Here is a 14,949-nt window from a genome sequence, read left to right on the forward strand (position 1 = left end):
GTCTCAAAAGACAAAAAAATCCGATCTCCAAATCAAGATAAGTCCCAAAAGATCAAAAATCTGATCTTCGAATTGAGACAAGTCTCAAAGGATCAAAAATTTAATCTCCAGATTGAGATGAGTCCCAAAGACCAAAATATCGATCTTCGGATCAGAATAAGTCACAATAGGACCAAAAATCTGATCTCCAGATCTATTTAAAGCCCTAATGGTTCAAATCTCCTGGAGAACCAAAATATCGATCTCCAGATCAAGATAAATTCTGAAAGGATCAAGATCAAGTGAGATATCCGTTCTTCAAATTGGACCTCACAAAAATTCGAAGTTTTGATTGGATCAAAATCCCGAAAGGATCAAGATCAAGTGAGATATTCGATCTTCGAATTGGACCTCACAAAAATTCGAAGTTCCTATTAGACCAAAATCTCGAAAGGATCAAGATCAAAAATGAGATATCCGATCTCCGGATTGGATCGCACAAAATGTCAACTTGACAAATTCTGACTTAAACTCTCAACAATATACCCTTGAAAGGAGAGAAAATGAGGCACCAAAGATGAAATTCTATCAGATATACAGGAGATCCGACCTGCCCACTCCGAGCTTGAGTGGAAGGATGTAATAGTTCGCTTGAAGAACCAAATAGCATAGATTCGCCATTTCGGACAAGATAATTTTTTTTTCATGGACTATTTTGTCCGAAGTAACTTCTTCGGACTTAGAAGCAGGGGCAAATATTGTAGGGGGTCATGCCACTTCAGTTGATGTTCTCAAGACTCATACTTAGGAGTTCTCGATTGATAAGAATATTGATATAATGTCGACTGTGGAGCTCATAATAAAGACCGACCTCATCAGAAGGCTGACAGCTGAGCTCATCATAAGTCCGATCTCATCATCATCTAGACACATGGCAGTAATTATTATCTGTGATAAAAGTCCTCTCAGGTCACATTAACCTCTTCAGTATTATCTGCTAAGTTGGCTTAGTCCAAAACTACTAATGAGTAGAACACTCATCTCGATTATCTGCCGATCTCTCTTAACCGAATCAGCTTATGTTGGTTTCTGACTGACCTGATTGCTGAACTCAGACATAGCATCCAGTTCATTTACTTATATCAGTTATTCATATCAGTCTCTTACTGACGTGCCATTACATCGACATACGGTTATCTGACAGCTGTCATACAGCTCAGCCGTAACTGCTTTTCAGCTGTATTCTAGCTCATTTGCCCATGGACCGCCATCCTACGATCTCTTCACAGCTGGTCATTCTATTACAACAACCAAAACTAACAGACTTCAATGATCTAACAGATCTCTAACGGCCTAACAGCCTAACAGATTTTTAACAGCCTAATAGATCTCTAACGGCTTACAAACTTCTCTTAAAGCCTAAGCAAGCTCCCTCTATAAAAAGGGACAAAGTGCTATCCAGAAGGTAAATCCAAACTAAGTCTGAACTCACAGAGACAAAATTCTATTAGATTCTCACTGAGAAACTAGAATCCTCTCCACTTAGAGTTCATTCTACTTCTCTCCACTCACAAACTCTCACTTCTTGCTTTCTACTTCTCCATTTTCACTACTTGTTCTCAAGATTTCAGCTGACTTAAGCATCGGAGAGTCCTAAACCGAAAGGCATCCGATAGTTTTGAGACTTTTTTTGCAGGTTTCGCCCACGGTTCACATCGGTGTAACTTTCAACTCTCCAGCTCGATTCAGCACCAACCTTACCTACAGAGCCTTGCCAAAAGATGATCAAAATGAATTTTTACAGATATCGAGACTTTAAATCAAAGTGTTGACCAACTACCTATCTTTCTAAGTAATTTACCATAAACCCGGAATAACTTGTATGAAATGGTGAAATAATTTTACCCTTCTTTTTCTCTCAAAGTTGCTCTATTTAACCCAATTACTCCAAATTTTTTCCTTTCCGCTTCCAAAGGCATTTGTAAAGAAAAGAGAAATTGGTTCTTAGAAAAACTCTGACAAGATCCCCATTATGTCATCAAGCTTGCTATGGAGAACATCATCGGCGAACAAAATCAAAACTTGCAATGCCACCCTGGAAAATTGCGAGGCTATTGAGTATAACATAGGTCCAAAAGAACAGCCAAGAAGGGTCTATCTTGCACATGAAGACCCGCACTTTTCAATCCTGCCCCAGAGATCAAGAAAAACTCTCCTATCACTACACAATCCAAAAGACTTTGAGCTAGTGGAACCCTTTGAGTTTTCGAAAAGACACCTCATGATCAATAACAATAGAGCCTCAACAAAGAAATACTGGATGAAGATGTGCTAATCCTTCTCCAAGCTAGTGCTGTAGTGCACTCCTAGAATTACAGCCATTTTTTGAACAGGGCCAGTATAGACTGACAAAATTCTCCCAAGAAAACCCTTTGCATCCTAGACTTGCTATTAACATGAATGTAGCCCGCCCAATGCACATCTTTTGACTTTGAGATCTTTTCTGAAAGAAGCCACAATACATTCAAGCTATCTTTTCCTGCACTCAATTGAGCCAATTAAAAAATATATATTTGTCACCATATAACAGGATTTTTCCTCTTGATCAGCTTCATAACCTCCTATTACCTTCCTGTGTGACAGGGGTAACTGACAGTAGAATTAAGTAAACAAGGCAACTGTCTTGCCAAATGCTGTCCCTCACTTAACCAACATAATCTTATGATAGTTGCTGGGTGGGTCAAACAAATCCTCCAAGTAATACAGCAGAAATTCCAAACACTGAATTTGGCATTGTTGAGAATCACAAAGCAATCTCATATTATTAGCGTACATGTAAAATACTTCTTTAAATTGGACTAGAAACAATTCACTTGGTGTATTTTTGACTAACTGCCTTCTGAAAACGTAGAGGAGTGAAGAGTAACTGGCCATGGGTTTATATTTTCTTTGGTCCAACGAAGCTCACTTCTCATAAGCATTCAAAAGTGTTCATATTTGGCAGTTCTTTTACCATTTTTTTGTAGAGAATTTTTTGCAGAGCAGTTTTGATGCATATTTCCGGGCCCAGCCATTCTGATTTGAAAAATATTGCAGTCTAACTTTTGCACTAATTTTGCTTTCTGAACCCTGCTTAGATTTAATTTGATGAAGACAGATGCAAGAGTGTCCTTGCCTGATCCAACACTAAATTTGTTCAACAAATGCCCAAATCAAAATCATTGGGGTAAGTTAATCGACCTCCGACTCAAGTCAACCAACTCCGACTTCGACTCAACAAAGACTGGCCGACCGAATATATAACTCCGACTATTCTTCGGCTGACTGGACAAATCACATCGACTCATTGTTGGTAGACCGACTGACATTCGGCTATTACGATCAACAGCAAACAACTTGAATAACCCCCGACTCAAAACCGTCAGCACATCAGAACTACTAGCCGATAGTTTGCTCAGACCTTCCACCGACATATCAACACTACCGACATATAGTCGGTCAATCTGTTCCACATACTATAACTGAATAGTTATCGACTACGTGTCACGGTAATTAGTGAGAATTAACAATCCACTAACTTCACAATTATGGCCCGATAATTTAGTGTCATAAAAAACGGGACCACGTACTCGATGGTTACATCAGAATTATCTATAAAAGAAGGACAAGTGAACAGCACCGGTAAGACACTTTTGAATCAGAGCTCTGCTACTCTCGACATTCAGAAATCTACTGTTCACCAATTTTTTCTCTAACTTAAGCATCGAAGGATCTCCGTCGGACACAACTCTGGTCTGTGAGGACGTTGTTTTGCAGGTACTCATCAACAGCGACGGAGAGTTGTCCACAACAAATTGACGCACCAGGCAGAAAAAAATCTACAGTCGATCATGCCAAAAATTAGAGCCCAACTTTCAATCGATTCGGCGAGGCACTCTTCCCGCCAGGAAAATCCTCCTCCCTCACTTTCGGTAGCAGAGCCTAGTTCCTCACGTCCCATGATCACCATAGAAGCCTATATCGCTGCATTTGTACAGCAAATGAATGTTTTGATGGAGGCGATCAAAAGTCTCCAACAGCAACAAACCCAGCAGCAACAGCAGCCATCGGCAGAACAACCAGTGGCATAGTCGGTGCCTTTCAGGCACAGCCACCGTCCTCCAGGTAATCACCTTCTCCTCCCTGGAGCGACTATCTCGACACTCCCATCGAGACGGACGATCACATTCTCGACATTCTCACCGTGCCACCCACCACTCGTGGCGTTCCTCCTCTCCTTCCCATCTTCACAGTGTTAGGAAGGGGAAAGGGCCGCGGACACCTTCTGCTTCTCCTTCAAACTCATCGGGAGATTCCACTCCGAGGGTCTCCCGACAACGGCGGTTGGACGACTATGAATGCAAGTTCTAGGAGATTGATCGCTGACTCGCCCAACTTCAAGTGGAAGATCGAAAGTCCTCTAGTGACTATGACTTTCACATCACCTAACCTCTCTCCCAGCACATCTTGGACAAGTCGATCCCATCTCGGTTCAAGTTGCCACAAGTGGAAGCATACAATAGCTCCACCGATCCAATCGACTACCTGGAGAGCTATAAAGCTCTCATGATGATCCAGGGGACCAACGCCCTCTTATGTATCGGCTTTCCAACAACTCTTTGAAAAGCTACTCGAACCTAGTATTCCGGACTTCAGTCGAAAAGCATCAATTCTTTCGAGCAACTCGAACATTCTTTTGTGGCCCACTTCAGCACTAGTCGAAGATCACCACGAATATCTGACAGTCTCTTCTCAGTCAAACAAGGAGAAACTGAGATATTAAGAGACTTTGTGGCCCGTTTCAACAAGGCCACACTTGAGGTCAGGAACCTTAATGAGGACATGGCTATATTGGCCATGAAAAGGGGTCTAAGGGGATCCAAATTCTCCTACACTTTGGACAAAACTCTCTCTCAGATCTATACTGAACTTCTTGAATACGCATACAAGTACATCTGCACGGTCGAGGCTACTTCTGACCGACGCCAGACAGAAGGTAAAGGTTAGAAGAAGAAACAGAAGAAGAGTGAAGCTCCGATCGAATCAAGTCGGTCACCTTCCAATAAGTGAGCTTCACCCCGATGATGGAGTCCGAAGCTGAACTATGGTAGGTATGACTCCTATACTCCTCTCTCTGCTCTCCGTGCGCAATTCTCATGGAGATCGAAGGAGCAGAGTACCTACAACACCCCCCACTGATGAAGATGCCCTCGAGGAATCATGATCGAAGAAAGTACTGTCGGTTTCATCGTGACCACGATCACGATATCGAACAGTACATCCAGCTCAGGGACGAGATAGAGACCCTGATCTGATGAGGCTATCTCGAAAAGTACCGAAGAGATCAGCCAACTCAATCTCTTGCTGATCGACGACCTCAATCGCAAACTGAGGAGGCCATCAATAATCAGCTGACTGCAGGAGTGATCAACATGATCTTCGGACAATCTAACTGGGGGGCAACTTTTGAAGAAGAGTTGGCAAAAAGATGACGACTCAATGATGTAATAATTTTTTTGGAAGAAGATGTTCGAAGAATTCAAACTCTCCATGATGATGCTGTTGTTATTTTGACAATAATAGTAAATTATGATGTAAAAAGAATCTTATAGATAATAAAAGTTCGACTGATGTTCTTTTTTACTCGATTTTTTTTCGAATGCGACTACCGACTGATCGACTCAGAAGAGTCTCAACATCATTGGTCAGTTTCACTGGGGATGTTGTTACTGTGGAAGGAGAATTTCTCTCTCCTTAACTACAAAACTGAACCACTGCAGAGTATTGTTCTTGTGACATTTACGATTGTTCGAGTTTCTTTGGCCTATAATGCCATACTCGGATGACTTAGTCTTAATGTATTGAGAGCGGTGGTCTCGATATACCATCTACTAGTTCAATTTCCGACAAGAACTAAAGTCGGAGAAATGTGTGGAGACCAACAGTTAGCCCGACGCTGCTTCTTAGTCTCCACACAAAATAATAAACCTGAAGACTCTCTGCCCATCGATAAATTAGACCAAAGAAAGAATCAGGAGAGGGGTGAACCAGCTGAACAATTGATTTCCATCCCATTAAAAGAAGAAGATCCCAAAAAAATGGTCTAAATTGGATCGCAGCTGTCTGATCCAGAGCGACAGCAACTAATAAGTTTACTAAGTGCAAACGTCGATATTTTTCTTGGTCGGCGACCAACATGTCGGGCATTCCTTTGGATGTAATAACTCACTGACTCAACATCAATCTGAATGTCAAGTCGATGAGACAGAAGAAATAACTTTTTGCCCCCAAAAGACAAAAGGTCATTGATGAAGAGGTCGACAAGCTCATTGCGACAGGCTTCATCAAAGAAACTACTTATTCCGATTGACTCGTCAATATGATGATGGTGAGGAAAGCTAATGAAAAATGAAGAATTTGCATCGACTATATAAATTTGAATGAAGCTTGTCCAAAAGACAGTTTTTCACTGTCGAAGATCGACCAATTGATTGATGCGATTTCAAACCATCGACTTTTAAGCTTCATTGATGCCTTCGTCGGATACAATCAAATTCAAATGGTGCCTAAAAATGAGGAGCACATAGCCTTTGTAACCGATAAAGACATAGACTGTTATAAAGTGATGCCTTTCGGTTTGAAAAATGTCGGAGCCACCTATCAACGGCTTATCAATAAGATCTTTAAGACACAGATCGGAGAAAATATAGAAGTATATGTGGACGACATACTAGTGAAAAGTCCTCAAACTTCAATGCATGTTCGAAATCTAGAAGAAGTCTTCAGCACACTTGGACGATATCAGATGAAGTTGAACCCGACTAAATATGCATTTGGGGTGACTTCTGAAAAATTCTTCGAATTTCTTATGTCGTAATGAGAATCGAGGTTAATCCCAAAAAGATAAAGGCCATCATCGATATAAAGCATCCGAGCTCTAAGAAAGAGATACAGCAACTCAATGGAAGAATCACCGTACTTAGCCAATTCATTTCTAGGTCGGCTGAAAGATGCTTATCATTCTTCAAGATTTTACGGTAGAAGGACTTCTCATAGTCGGATGAATGCTGATAGTCCTTTGAAGATTTGAAAAAGTACCTAACCTCTCCACCTCTACTCATAAAATCAAAGGTTGGAGAAATGCTGTATCTCTATTTGGCAACTTCATCTGAAGCGGTCAGTTCGATGCTCATCCAAGAAGATGAAAATCGAATCCAAAATATCGATCCACTACACTAGCAAGGTACTTCACAACGTCGAAGTGAAGTATTCAAGAGCAGAGAAAATGATTACGCTCTGATTATATCATCTCAACGGCTTCATCCATACTTTCAGGCACACCCAATTATAGTTTTGACAGATCAGCCGTTGAAGGTGATCTTATATCGACTTGATACATTAGGTCGGATGGTGAAATGGATAGTAAAACTTAACGAATTCGACATATAATACTGTCCACGACTGTCAATGAAGGTGCAAGTTCTGACCGACTTCATCGTCGAATATACAATACTCGACAATAAATCAGAAGATGAAACTGATGATACAATAAAGCAGACCATGACTCCCAAATCCGATCTAACGTCGGCTTGGGTGCTGCATATCGATGGAGTATCTAATGCACAAGGGAGTGGAGCTGGTCTCATTTTTATAAATTTTGAAGGGATGATTACTGAATACGCCCTTCGGTTCAACTTCAAAGATCGAATAATCAAGTCGAATATGAGACGCTCTTAGGCGGCTTGAAAATCACCAAGAAACTTGACATGACAGTCTGAAGGTCTTCACTAACTCACAATTAATTGATGGACAGGTCAAGAATAAATTTGAAGTCTGAGATCCTATCACGATGAAGTATCTTCAGAAGGTGAAGGATCTTATATCAATCATGAAAATTTTTGAGATCTTTCACATCCTAAGAATCGAAAATGCTCGAGCCGACATACTCTCCCGACTTGCAACTACTTCCTTCAACTCGCTGGGTTGGACATTTGTTGAATGTCTCAAATAGTCGAGTATTGAAAAATCGATGAAGTGTTACAACTCACTGTTGAACCAAGTTGGATGGATCCGATTGTCCAGTACCTGACTGATGGGACTCTCTCTACAGATCCTGCAGAAACCAAATGACTCTGATGGATGGCCTCTCAGTATATCATGATGAATGATCATCTCTACAAAAGGTCATTCTTCCTTCCGTTACTAAAATATTTGGGACCAACAGATGCCAATTATGTACTCCGAGAAGTTCACGAAGAGATTTGTGAAAATCACTTAGGACGTAAATCACTAGCTTATAAAGTCCTGCGACGAGGATATTATTGGCCCACCATGAAGAAAAATACAGCTGAGCTTGTCCGAAGGTGTGAACCATGCAGAAGTATGCAAATATACAACACCAACCGACCAACCAGCTAACATCGATTGTTGCACCATAGCCCTTCGCACAGTGGAGAATTGACATACTTGATCCTTTCTCTCCGACATCTGATCCAAGAAAATTCATAGTGGTTGCTATCGATTACTTCATCAAATGAGTTAAAACTGAACCTCTGACATAAATTACTGAAAGTAAGATGAAAGACTTGATTCAAAAATCAATCATATACAGATTTAGTTTGCCACAAATCATTATCACTGACAATGATCGATAATTCAACAATCAAAATTTCAAAGAGTTCTGTGTGAAATATCATATTACACACAGACTCACATCAGTCGGCCATCCACAATCAAATGGAGAGGTGGAGGTAACCAACCGAACGATTTGTATGGACTCAAAATCCGACTGAATGAAGCTAAAGATCTGGATGGAAGAACTATATCCAATCTTATGGGCATATCGAACAACCCCTCGCATACCGACGGAAGAATCATCATTTAATTTGACTTACGGGACAGAAACAATGATCCCACTTGAGATCGGATTGTCATCGACAAGAATCGAGCAATATGGTGAATTGAGCAATTTTGAATGTCAGAGAGCAAATTTAAATCTACTTTCAGAAGTCCAACAGCAAGCTCAAGTTCAGATGACTGCATATTGGCGAAGAGTAGCTCGGTACTATAATACAAGAGTCAAGCCGAAGGTCTCCTGGCTAGGAGATTTGGTCCTAAGAAAAGTAAAATCTCAAAACCTTTGAATCAAGAAAAACTATCTTCGAATTAGAAAGGACCTTACAGAATAGTCGAAATACTCAGATCGAATGCATATCGGTTAGAAATATTTAAAGGGTCGGCTATTCCCTGAACATGGAATGCCGACAATTTAAAGATGTATCATCAATAAAATCACCCATGTATACATTGTTCAAAATAAAATACAAAATTTCAGAATCATAAGTCTCAATCAATTACGGAATGATCTTGAACCGATAGGTGAACGATCGATTTCTATCAACCATCGACTGTACACCGACTTTCACTGTAAAAGCCGAACTACTTACTATACTTCAACTCAAAATTTATCTTGATTTTTCACTATAAAAATTAACATTAATCATACCGACTTTCACTATAAAAGCCATAGTACCGACTATGTCTCAATATTAAATATACTTCAACTTTCCACTGTAAAAGTCGATTATAGTTGAAAGACTATCATACTGATTTAGTCCTAATTAAGCAAAATATTATGCCAATACGACCAAAATTAAATTAGAATTATATCGATTTGGCTATGATCAGTCGAAGGATATTCAGCTTGCCATCGATTATCAAATGACTTGACATACAAATCTGACTAAACTCAAACCCAGGGTATTCGACTTATTATCATTTTTTCTAATTCTTAAAGTATGTCAAAAGAACTACACGACTAATGAATGATTCTACAAGTTCTATCGAATGTTCGTTTCACCGATTAATATTCGGTAGCTAAATAACTACTTAGATTGCAGATAAGTAAAATAAAATTTGGACTTAGAAAAATTATTTTCATTTATTGTAAAGAGAAGATTACAAAATTTGATCGAAGTCTAATTACAAGTGTTTGATTACAAAAAGGAAAACAAAGATACACCGATCATCAGTCGCCACCTTCATCTCTTTGCTCTGGAGTAGCTTCGAGATTTGGACGACTTCTAGTGCTGTTGGTGTCCTTCCTTCAGCCGACACTACGTCTTCTTCAGCAACTCCGTCTTCCGACTCTAGAGGGATGATATTGCTCAAGTAGAGGTTCGAGTATAATTTTTCGACCGTATCTCGACTGTCTTCATACCTGATGCAGTAGGAGGCAAACCCGCCTCGAGGATCTCTTCTTTGAATTCTTCTAAATTTTTTAAGTCCTCGATTGTCTGACTCAACACCTCCTTCACCGACTTTGCTTCCACCTTGGCCAATGCCAACCTCTCCAGGCTAGCCCGATGTCATCCACGTTCGGCTTCGAGTTCAACAATACATCCATTTTGTTTCCGTCGAAGTCAGTGGATTGAGTGTTTCTTATTCTTGACTCGCAACTCAAGAGCCAAAATATTTTGACAAGCCGACTCAAGCTCAGCTCCAGAAGATTCCAAGTCGTCAGTCAATCGAGAGACTTCCTGCTGAAGCTTGGCCTCCCGTTCAGCTGCCAACTTAAGTTGCTCAAGGGCAGCCACTTTCTCAGCATCGATGGTAACCACCTTATTCATCCATGTCTGACGGAAGTCATCGAACTTCATATAGCTAGCTTCCAGGTCAAACATGTCGTGGACCAACTGCAGACAAAAGATAAGTCAGATCAGATTAAAAAAAAATGAGAAATAAAATGAAAGCTTGTCTGGAGTATCATCGGGTAGAAGGATGAGAACATCTCAGCCACCGTCCGATTTTTTCGGCTCTCCTGATCAGTCAGGAGAAGAGCGGCTTGGAGAAGCCACTTAGCCAATGTCGGATTGGCCAGAGTCGACTCATCTAAGGGTACTATAAGGTTGAAGTGGACCGTGTGGCCCTCCAACATTGCATCTTCCGTTGAAGTCATCGGACCTTTTCTCCGATCTTTCGTCGGCGGCCCCACATTCGAAAGTGAGGGGAAGTTTGAACTCGACTGCGCCAAAGAAACTCCTATTGAAGGACCAACCGGTGCAGCTGCAGATTGCTCAGGTTCGGCTGCAGCCTCTACCTCAACCCGAACTTCCTTGGTTGGTGGAGTTATCGATGTTGCTACAGCAGCTCCTCTCGCTGCCCCTTCTTCTGACGGCGCAGTGGGAAGTGCTGTCGGGGCTGACAGTGCCAGGATCGGCTCAGAAATCGATGCAGATGGTACATCGAGTTCTCCAACTGGCATTGAAACAGCAACTGGAGCTTGCGTTGAAGCAGCAACATGACCTGGCATTGAAGCAGTAGCTCGACTCTTCTTGAATGATTGGGAAGGACTAGCTTCGAATGTTGTCCTCTTCCTCGCAGCGTGTTGATGAATATTGATGCTCGACACTTGCACCCTCAGCTACATGGCTGCAATTAGAACAAAATCAGTACAATCCAAAGAACAAACAAAAGAAAAAAAAAATCAGAAGTAACCAACTATACTATACCTAAGTTAGTGACCGAACTGAGGCCAGCATCATAGAGGGCTTGTTCGATCATAAGCTCCCTCTGTGACGGGACCGTCATATCCTTCAGCCGATGGAAGTCCTTTCGATCCCGACCTCCACCCGACTGTTATCGTTGGGACCGATTCTTGGATCACCCCAGCGAGAAGAAAAGCCTCAAAGAAGAGAGGAAGAAGTAAAAAAGAACTGATTATTCCATCCATGAATGGATGATGAAAGATCGATAATGAAAGAAAGGTCTTTTAGGGGATTGAAGAACTACCAACCCTTGACTTTTGGATGAGGTCGGAGGATAAAGAAAATACAAAAAAGAGAAGGACGAGGTTCGATCAGCAGTAACCGACACAACAGGGCAAAATTGATTATTAGTCGGACCGAATTTGGTGCCAGCTGGACAAGACAAAGACCATATTAGTCCAAAATATTTCGGACGAACTCTGAAATCGAAAATTGAAGATGCATCCGAAAATCTTCGATATAAAAGGCCATCTGACCCGAAGGAGGGGTGTTCATCCGACCATCGGCACCAGGGGTGAAGAGTTGAAAATTGCTCCGGGATGCAATACTGGTCCCGGAGTCGATCGATGTATGATTTCGGAAGTGAAGAAGCCTCCACTTTCAGGCCCGATGAAGAGTTGTCAGTTGGATTCTCCGACCGACCATCTCGGGAGGAGGAACCCCTAGCCATTGGAGAAAAGAAAATTAAAGAAGGATGACTCAAAAAGACAGGGACTTAACCTGAAATTCAAAGTGGAAGAAGACAAGAAAAAGAAGTCTTCAGATGCTGGGATGATTTTCTGACAGAGCTTTCGCAGCAAAAAAGACAAATGAAAAGTAAAAAGTTGGCTAAAAGTGATCCTATATATATAGGATCCCTCAACGATCAGGATCGAAGCATCCAAATCAAGATCTCATCAGATGTTGACATGTGGTGACATCTGAGTCGATCATTAATCAGATGGTTCGATACATCTACTCCAGATCGAGCCACGTCACCACTATCTGCGTGAATAGCTCTGACCCAATGACATTCGAACACGTGGCAAGGATCTACTTGTCAGAATCATATCATCTGGCACCGAATCATCTTTCCAAAATGACGTCTGACACTGACATCCGATACTGAATCATCCTGTCAATATGACAGTCTAATGATGATGGTTCTGTACTCACCGAAATGACAAAACAGTCGACGCTCATATTCCAAAAAAACTAGCAGCCAAATCGAGATTCGATATGACATAAAATGACTCCCTTCGTCCAACATGATAAACCACATAGTGACATATAGCGGGTCACCTTGGACTTGAGACTGAGGCACAACTATTGGGATAAATCAATCGACCCCCGACTCAAGTCAACCAACCCTAACTTCGACTCAACAAAGGCTGATCGATCGAACATACAACTCCGACTATTCCTCGACTGACTGGACAAATCACACCGACTCGTTGTCGGTAGACCGATAATATTCGGCTACTACCTTCAGTAGTAGACAACTTGAATAACCTCCGACCCAAAACTGTCGGCACTCAGAACTACTAGTCGATGGTTCGCTCAAATCTTCTACCAACATATTAACACTACCGACGTATAATCGATCAATCTGTTCCACATACTATAACTGAATAGTTATCGTCTACGTGTCATAATAATTAGTGAAAATTAACAACCCACTAACTCCATAATTATGGTCCGATAATTTAGTGCCATAAAAAATGAGACCACATGCTCGACGGTTATATCAGAATCATCTATAAAAGGAGGATAAGTGAACAGCACCGGTAAGATACTTCTGAGCTAGAGCTCTGCTATTCTCGACATTCAGAAATCTACTGTTCACTAATTTTCTCTCTGACATAAGTATCGAAGAGTCTCGTCGGACACAACTCCGATCTGTGAGGACGTTGTTTTGTAGGTGCTCATCACCGACGACAAGTAACAGGGAGTTGGCCGCAACAAAAACTTTTTGCAATAGCATTGGCTAAACCTTAATTGAATGAGGCTTCAGGTTGGACCATAGTTGACCCTACCAAATTCTACCCCACCTTTGGTCGATTTATGTTTGGGTAGGAAGGAAAATGAGATCATTAAAATTTTAAGTATTTATGCATGTTAGACTTTATAGTGCAATAGAACTTATATGAAGAAAAACTATTGATGCTGCTATAATTCATGGAATCAACCTATCTGCAGTCACAAAAAGAGATCCGAATGTGCTCGTTGCTGTCCATATAAGTAGCATCTTAGTTTCCCAAGCCCAATACCAAATATTTTCGATGGGGAGGACCTCACGAGTATTTTCGGATGAGTTGGAAACTAAATCCATAAGGGATTCGGATGAGTTGGAAACTAAATCCATAAGGGATATCCTTCTATAACATGCATCAGTCATCAAAGTCAGTATTTGAATTAGCTATGGAAACTAAGATGGACATCATCCATAATTATTATATAGAGTTTAACTTTATTGCAACCACCATAAAATATATCCTTATCATCTTATCGAAGGCTTATCTTAAATTAGAATCCAAATCAAATTAAAGCATCTAAGACAAATTCCGATGCATGTTAATATAGGCTACATCCGAAAAAATTTCAACAATGCATTCTTCTCTCTCAAAAATTTTCTATGTTCTTATTTTATGAACTCTCGATGGGTTTTAGCTAGACACTCTACTAATTTTTCAGGGCCAAACCTGAGCATTTAAATATAATAACTGTTATATATAATATTTTCATACAAGATTTGGCAAGGAGACAGAATGTAGCTTGCAGTTAATATGCTTGAATATATTTGAATCAACTTCGATTCAGCTGACATTGGTGCACTTCTACATCAGTTTTCTATAATTTTATTTGTTATTTCTTGAAGGTCCTGCTTTGTTACAGATCAATGGCCATCTATTTGCTTCTGGACAAACTTAGAGCAGTTCAGATCAGACAGCCATATCTCTAAACAGAGGTACGGAATCGATTGGTGCTATTGGTGGAACCCAGTTAGTATAAGCAAAGCTATGCTGCCATATGTCCTCTATCTTTCTGTGGCATACGTTCCAATGTTTGAAGAGAGCACCTGTTTTGTCGGTGGCATGGATAAAAACATGGAAGCTTTAGGGACCAAGAATCAGAATACTAGGACTCCAAACAGGGTATGATATTGCTATGTACATTTGATTAATAACCTCATGGGAAAAGGTACGTATGGTTCCATCACCCTGATTGCAGAAGTTATTATTTCTTTTCAGCAAAAGTTAAACATATGGTCCCAGAAGTTTCTTTGTTTTATTTTTTCTTCCTGCTAAATGGAATGTAGTAGCTCAGCTTGCTCGGTTATATATTCTGAATATTCCTTATTCATCTGAATGGTGAGCTGATAAGATAAATAAAAAAAACTTAAAAC

This window comes from Elaeis guineensis, chromosome 10 (genome assembly GCF_000442705.2).
Source record: "Elaeis guineensis isolate ETL-2024a chromosome 10, EG11, whole genome shotgun sequence".
Lineage (NCBI taxonomy): Eukaryota > Viridiplantae > Streptophyta > Magnoliopsida > Arecales > Arecaceae > Elaeis > Elaeis guineensis.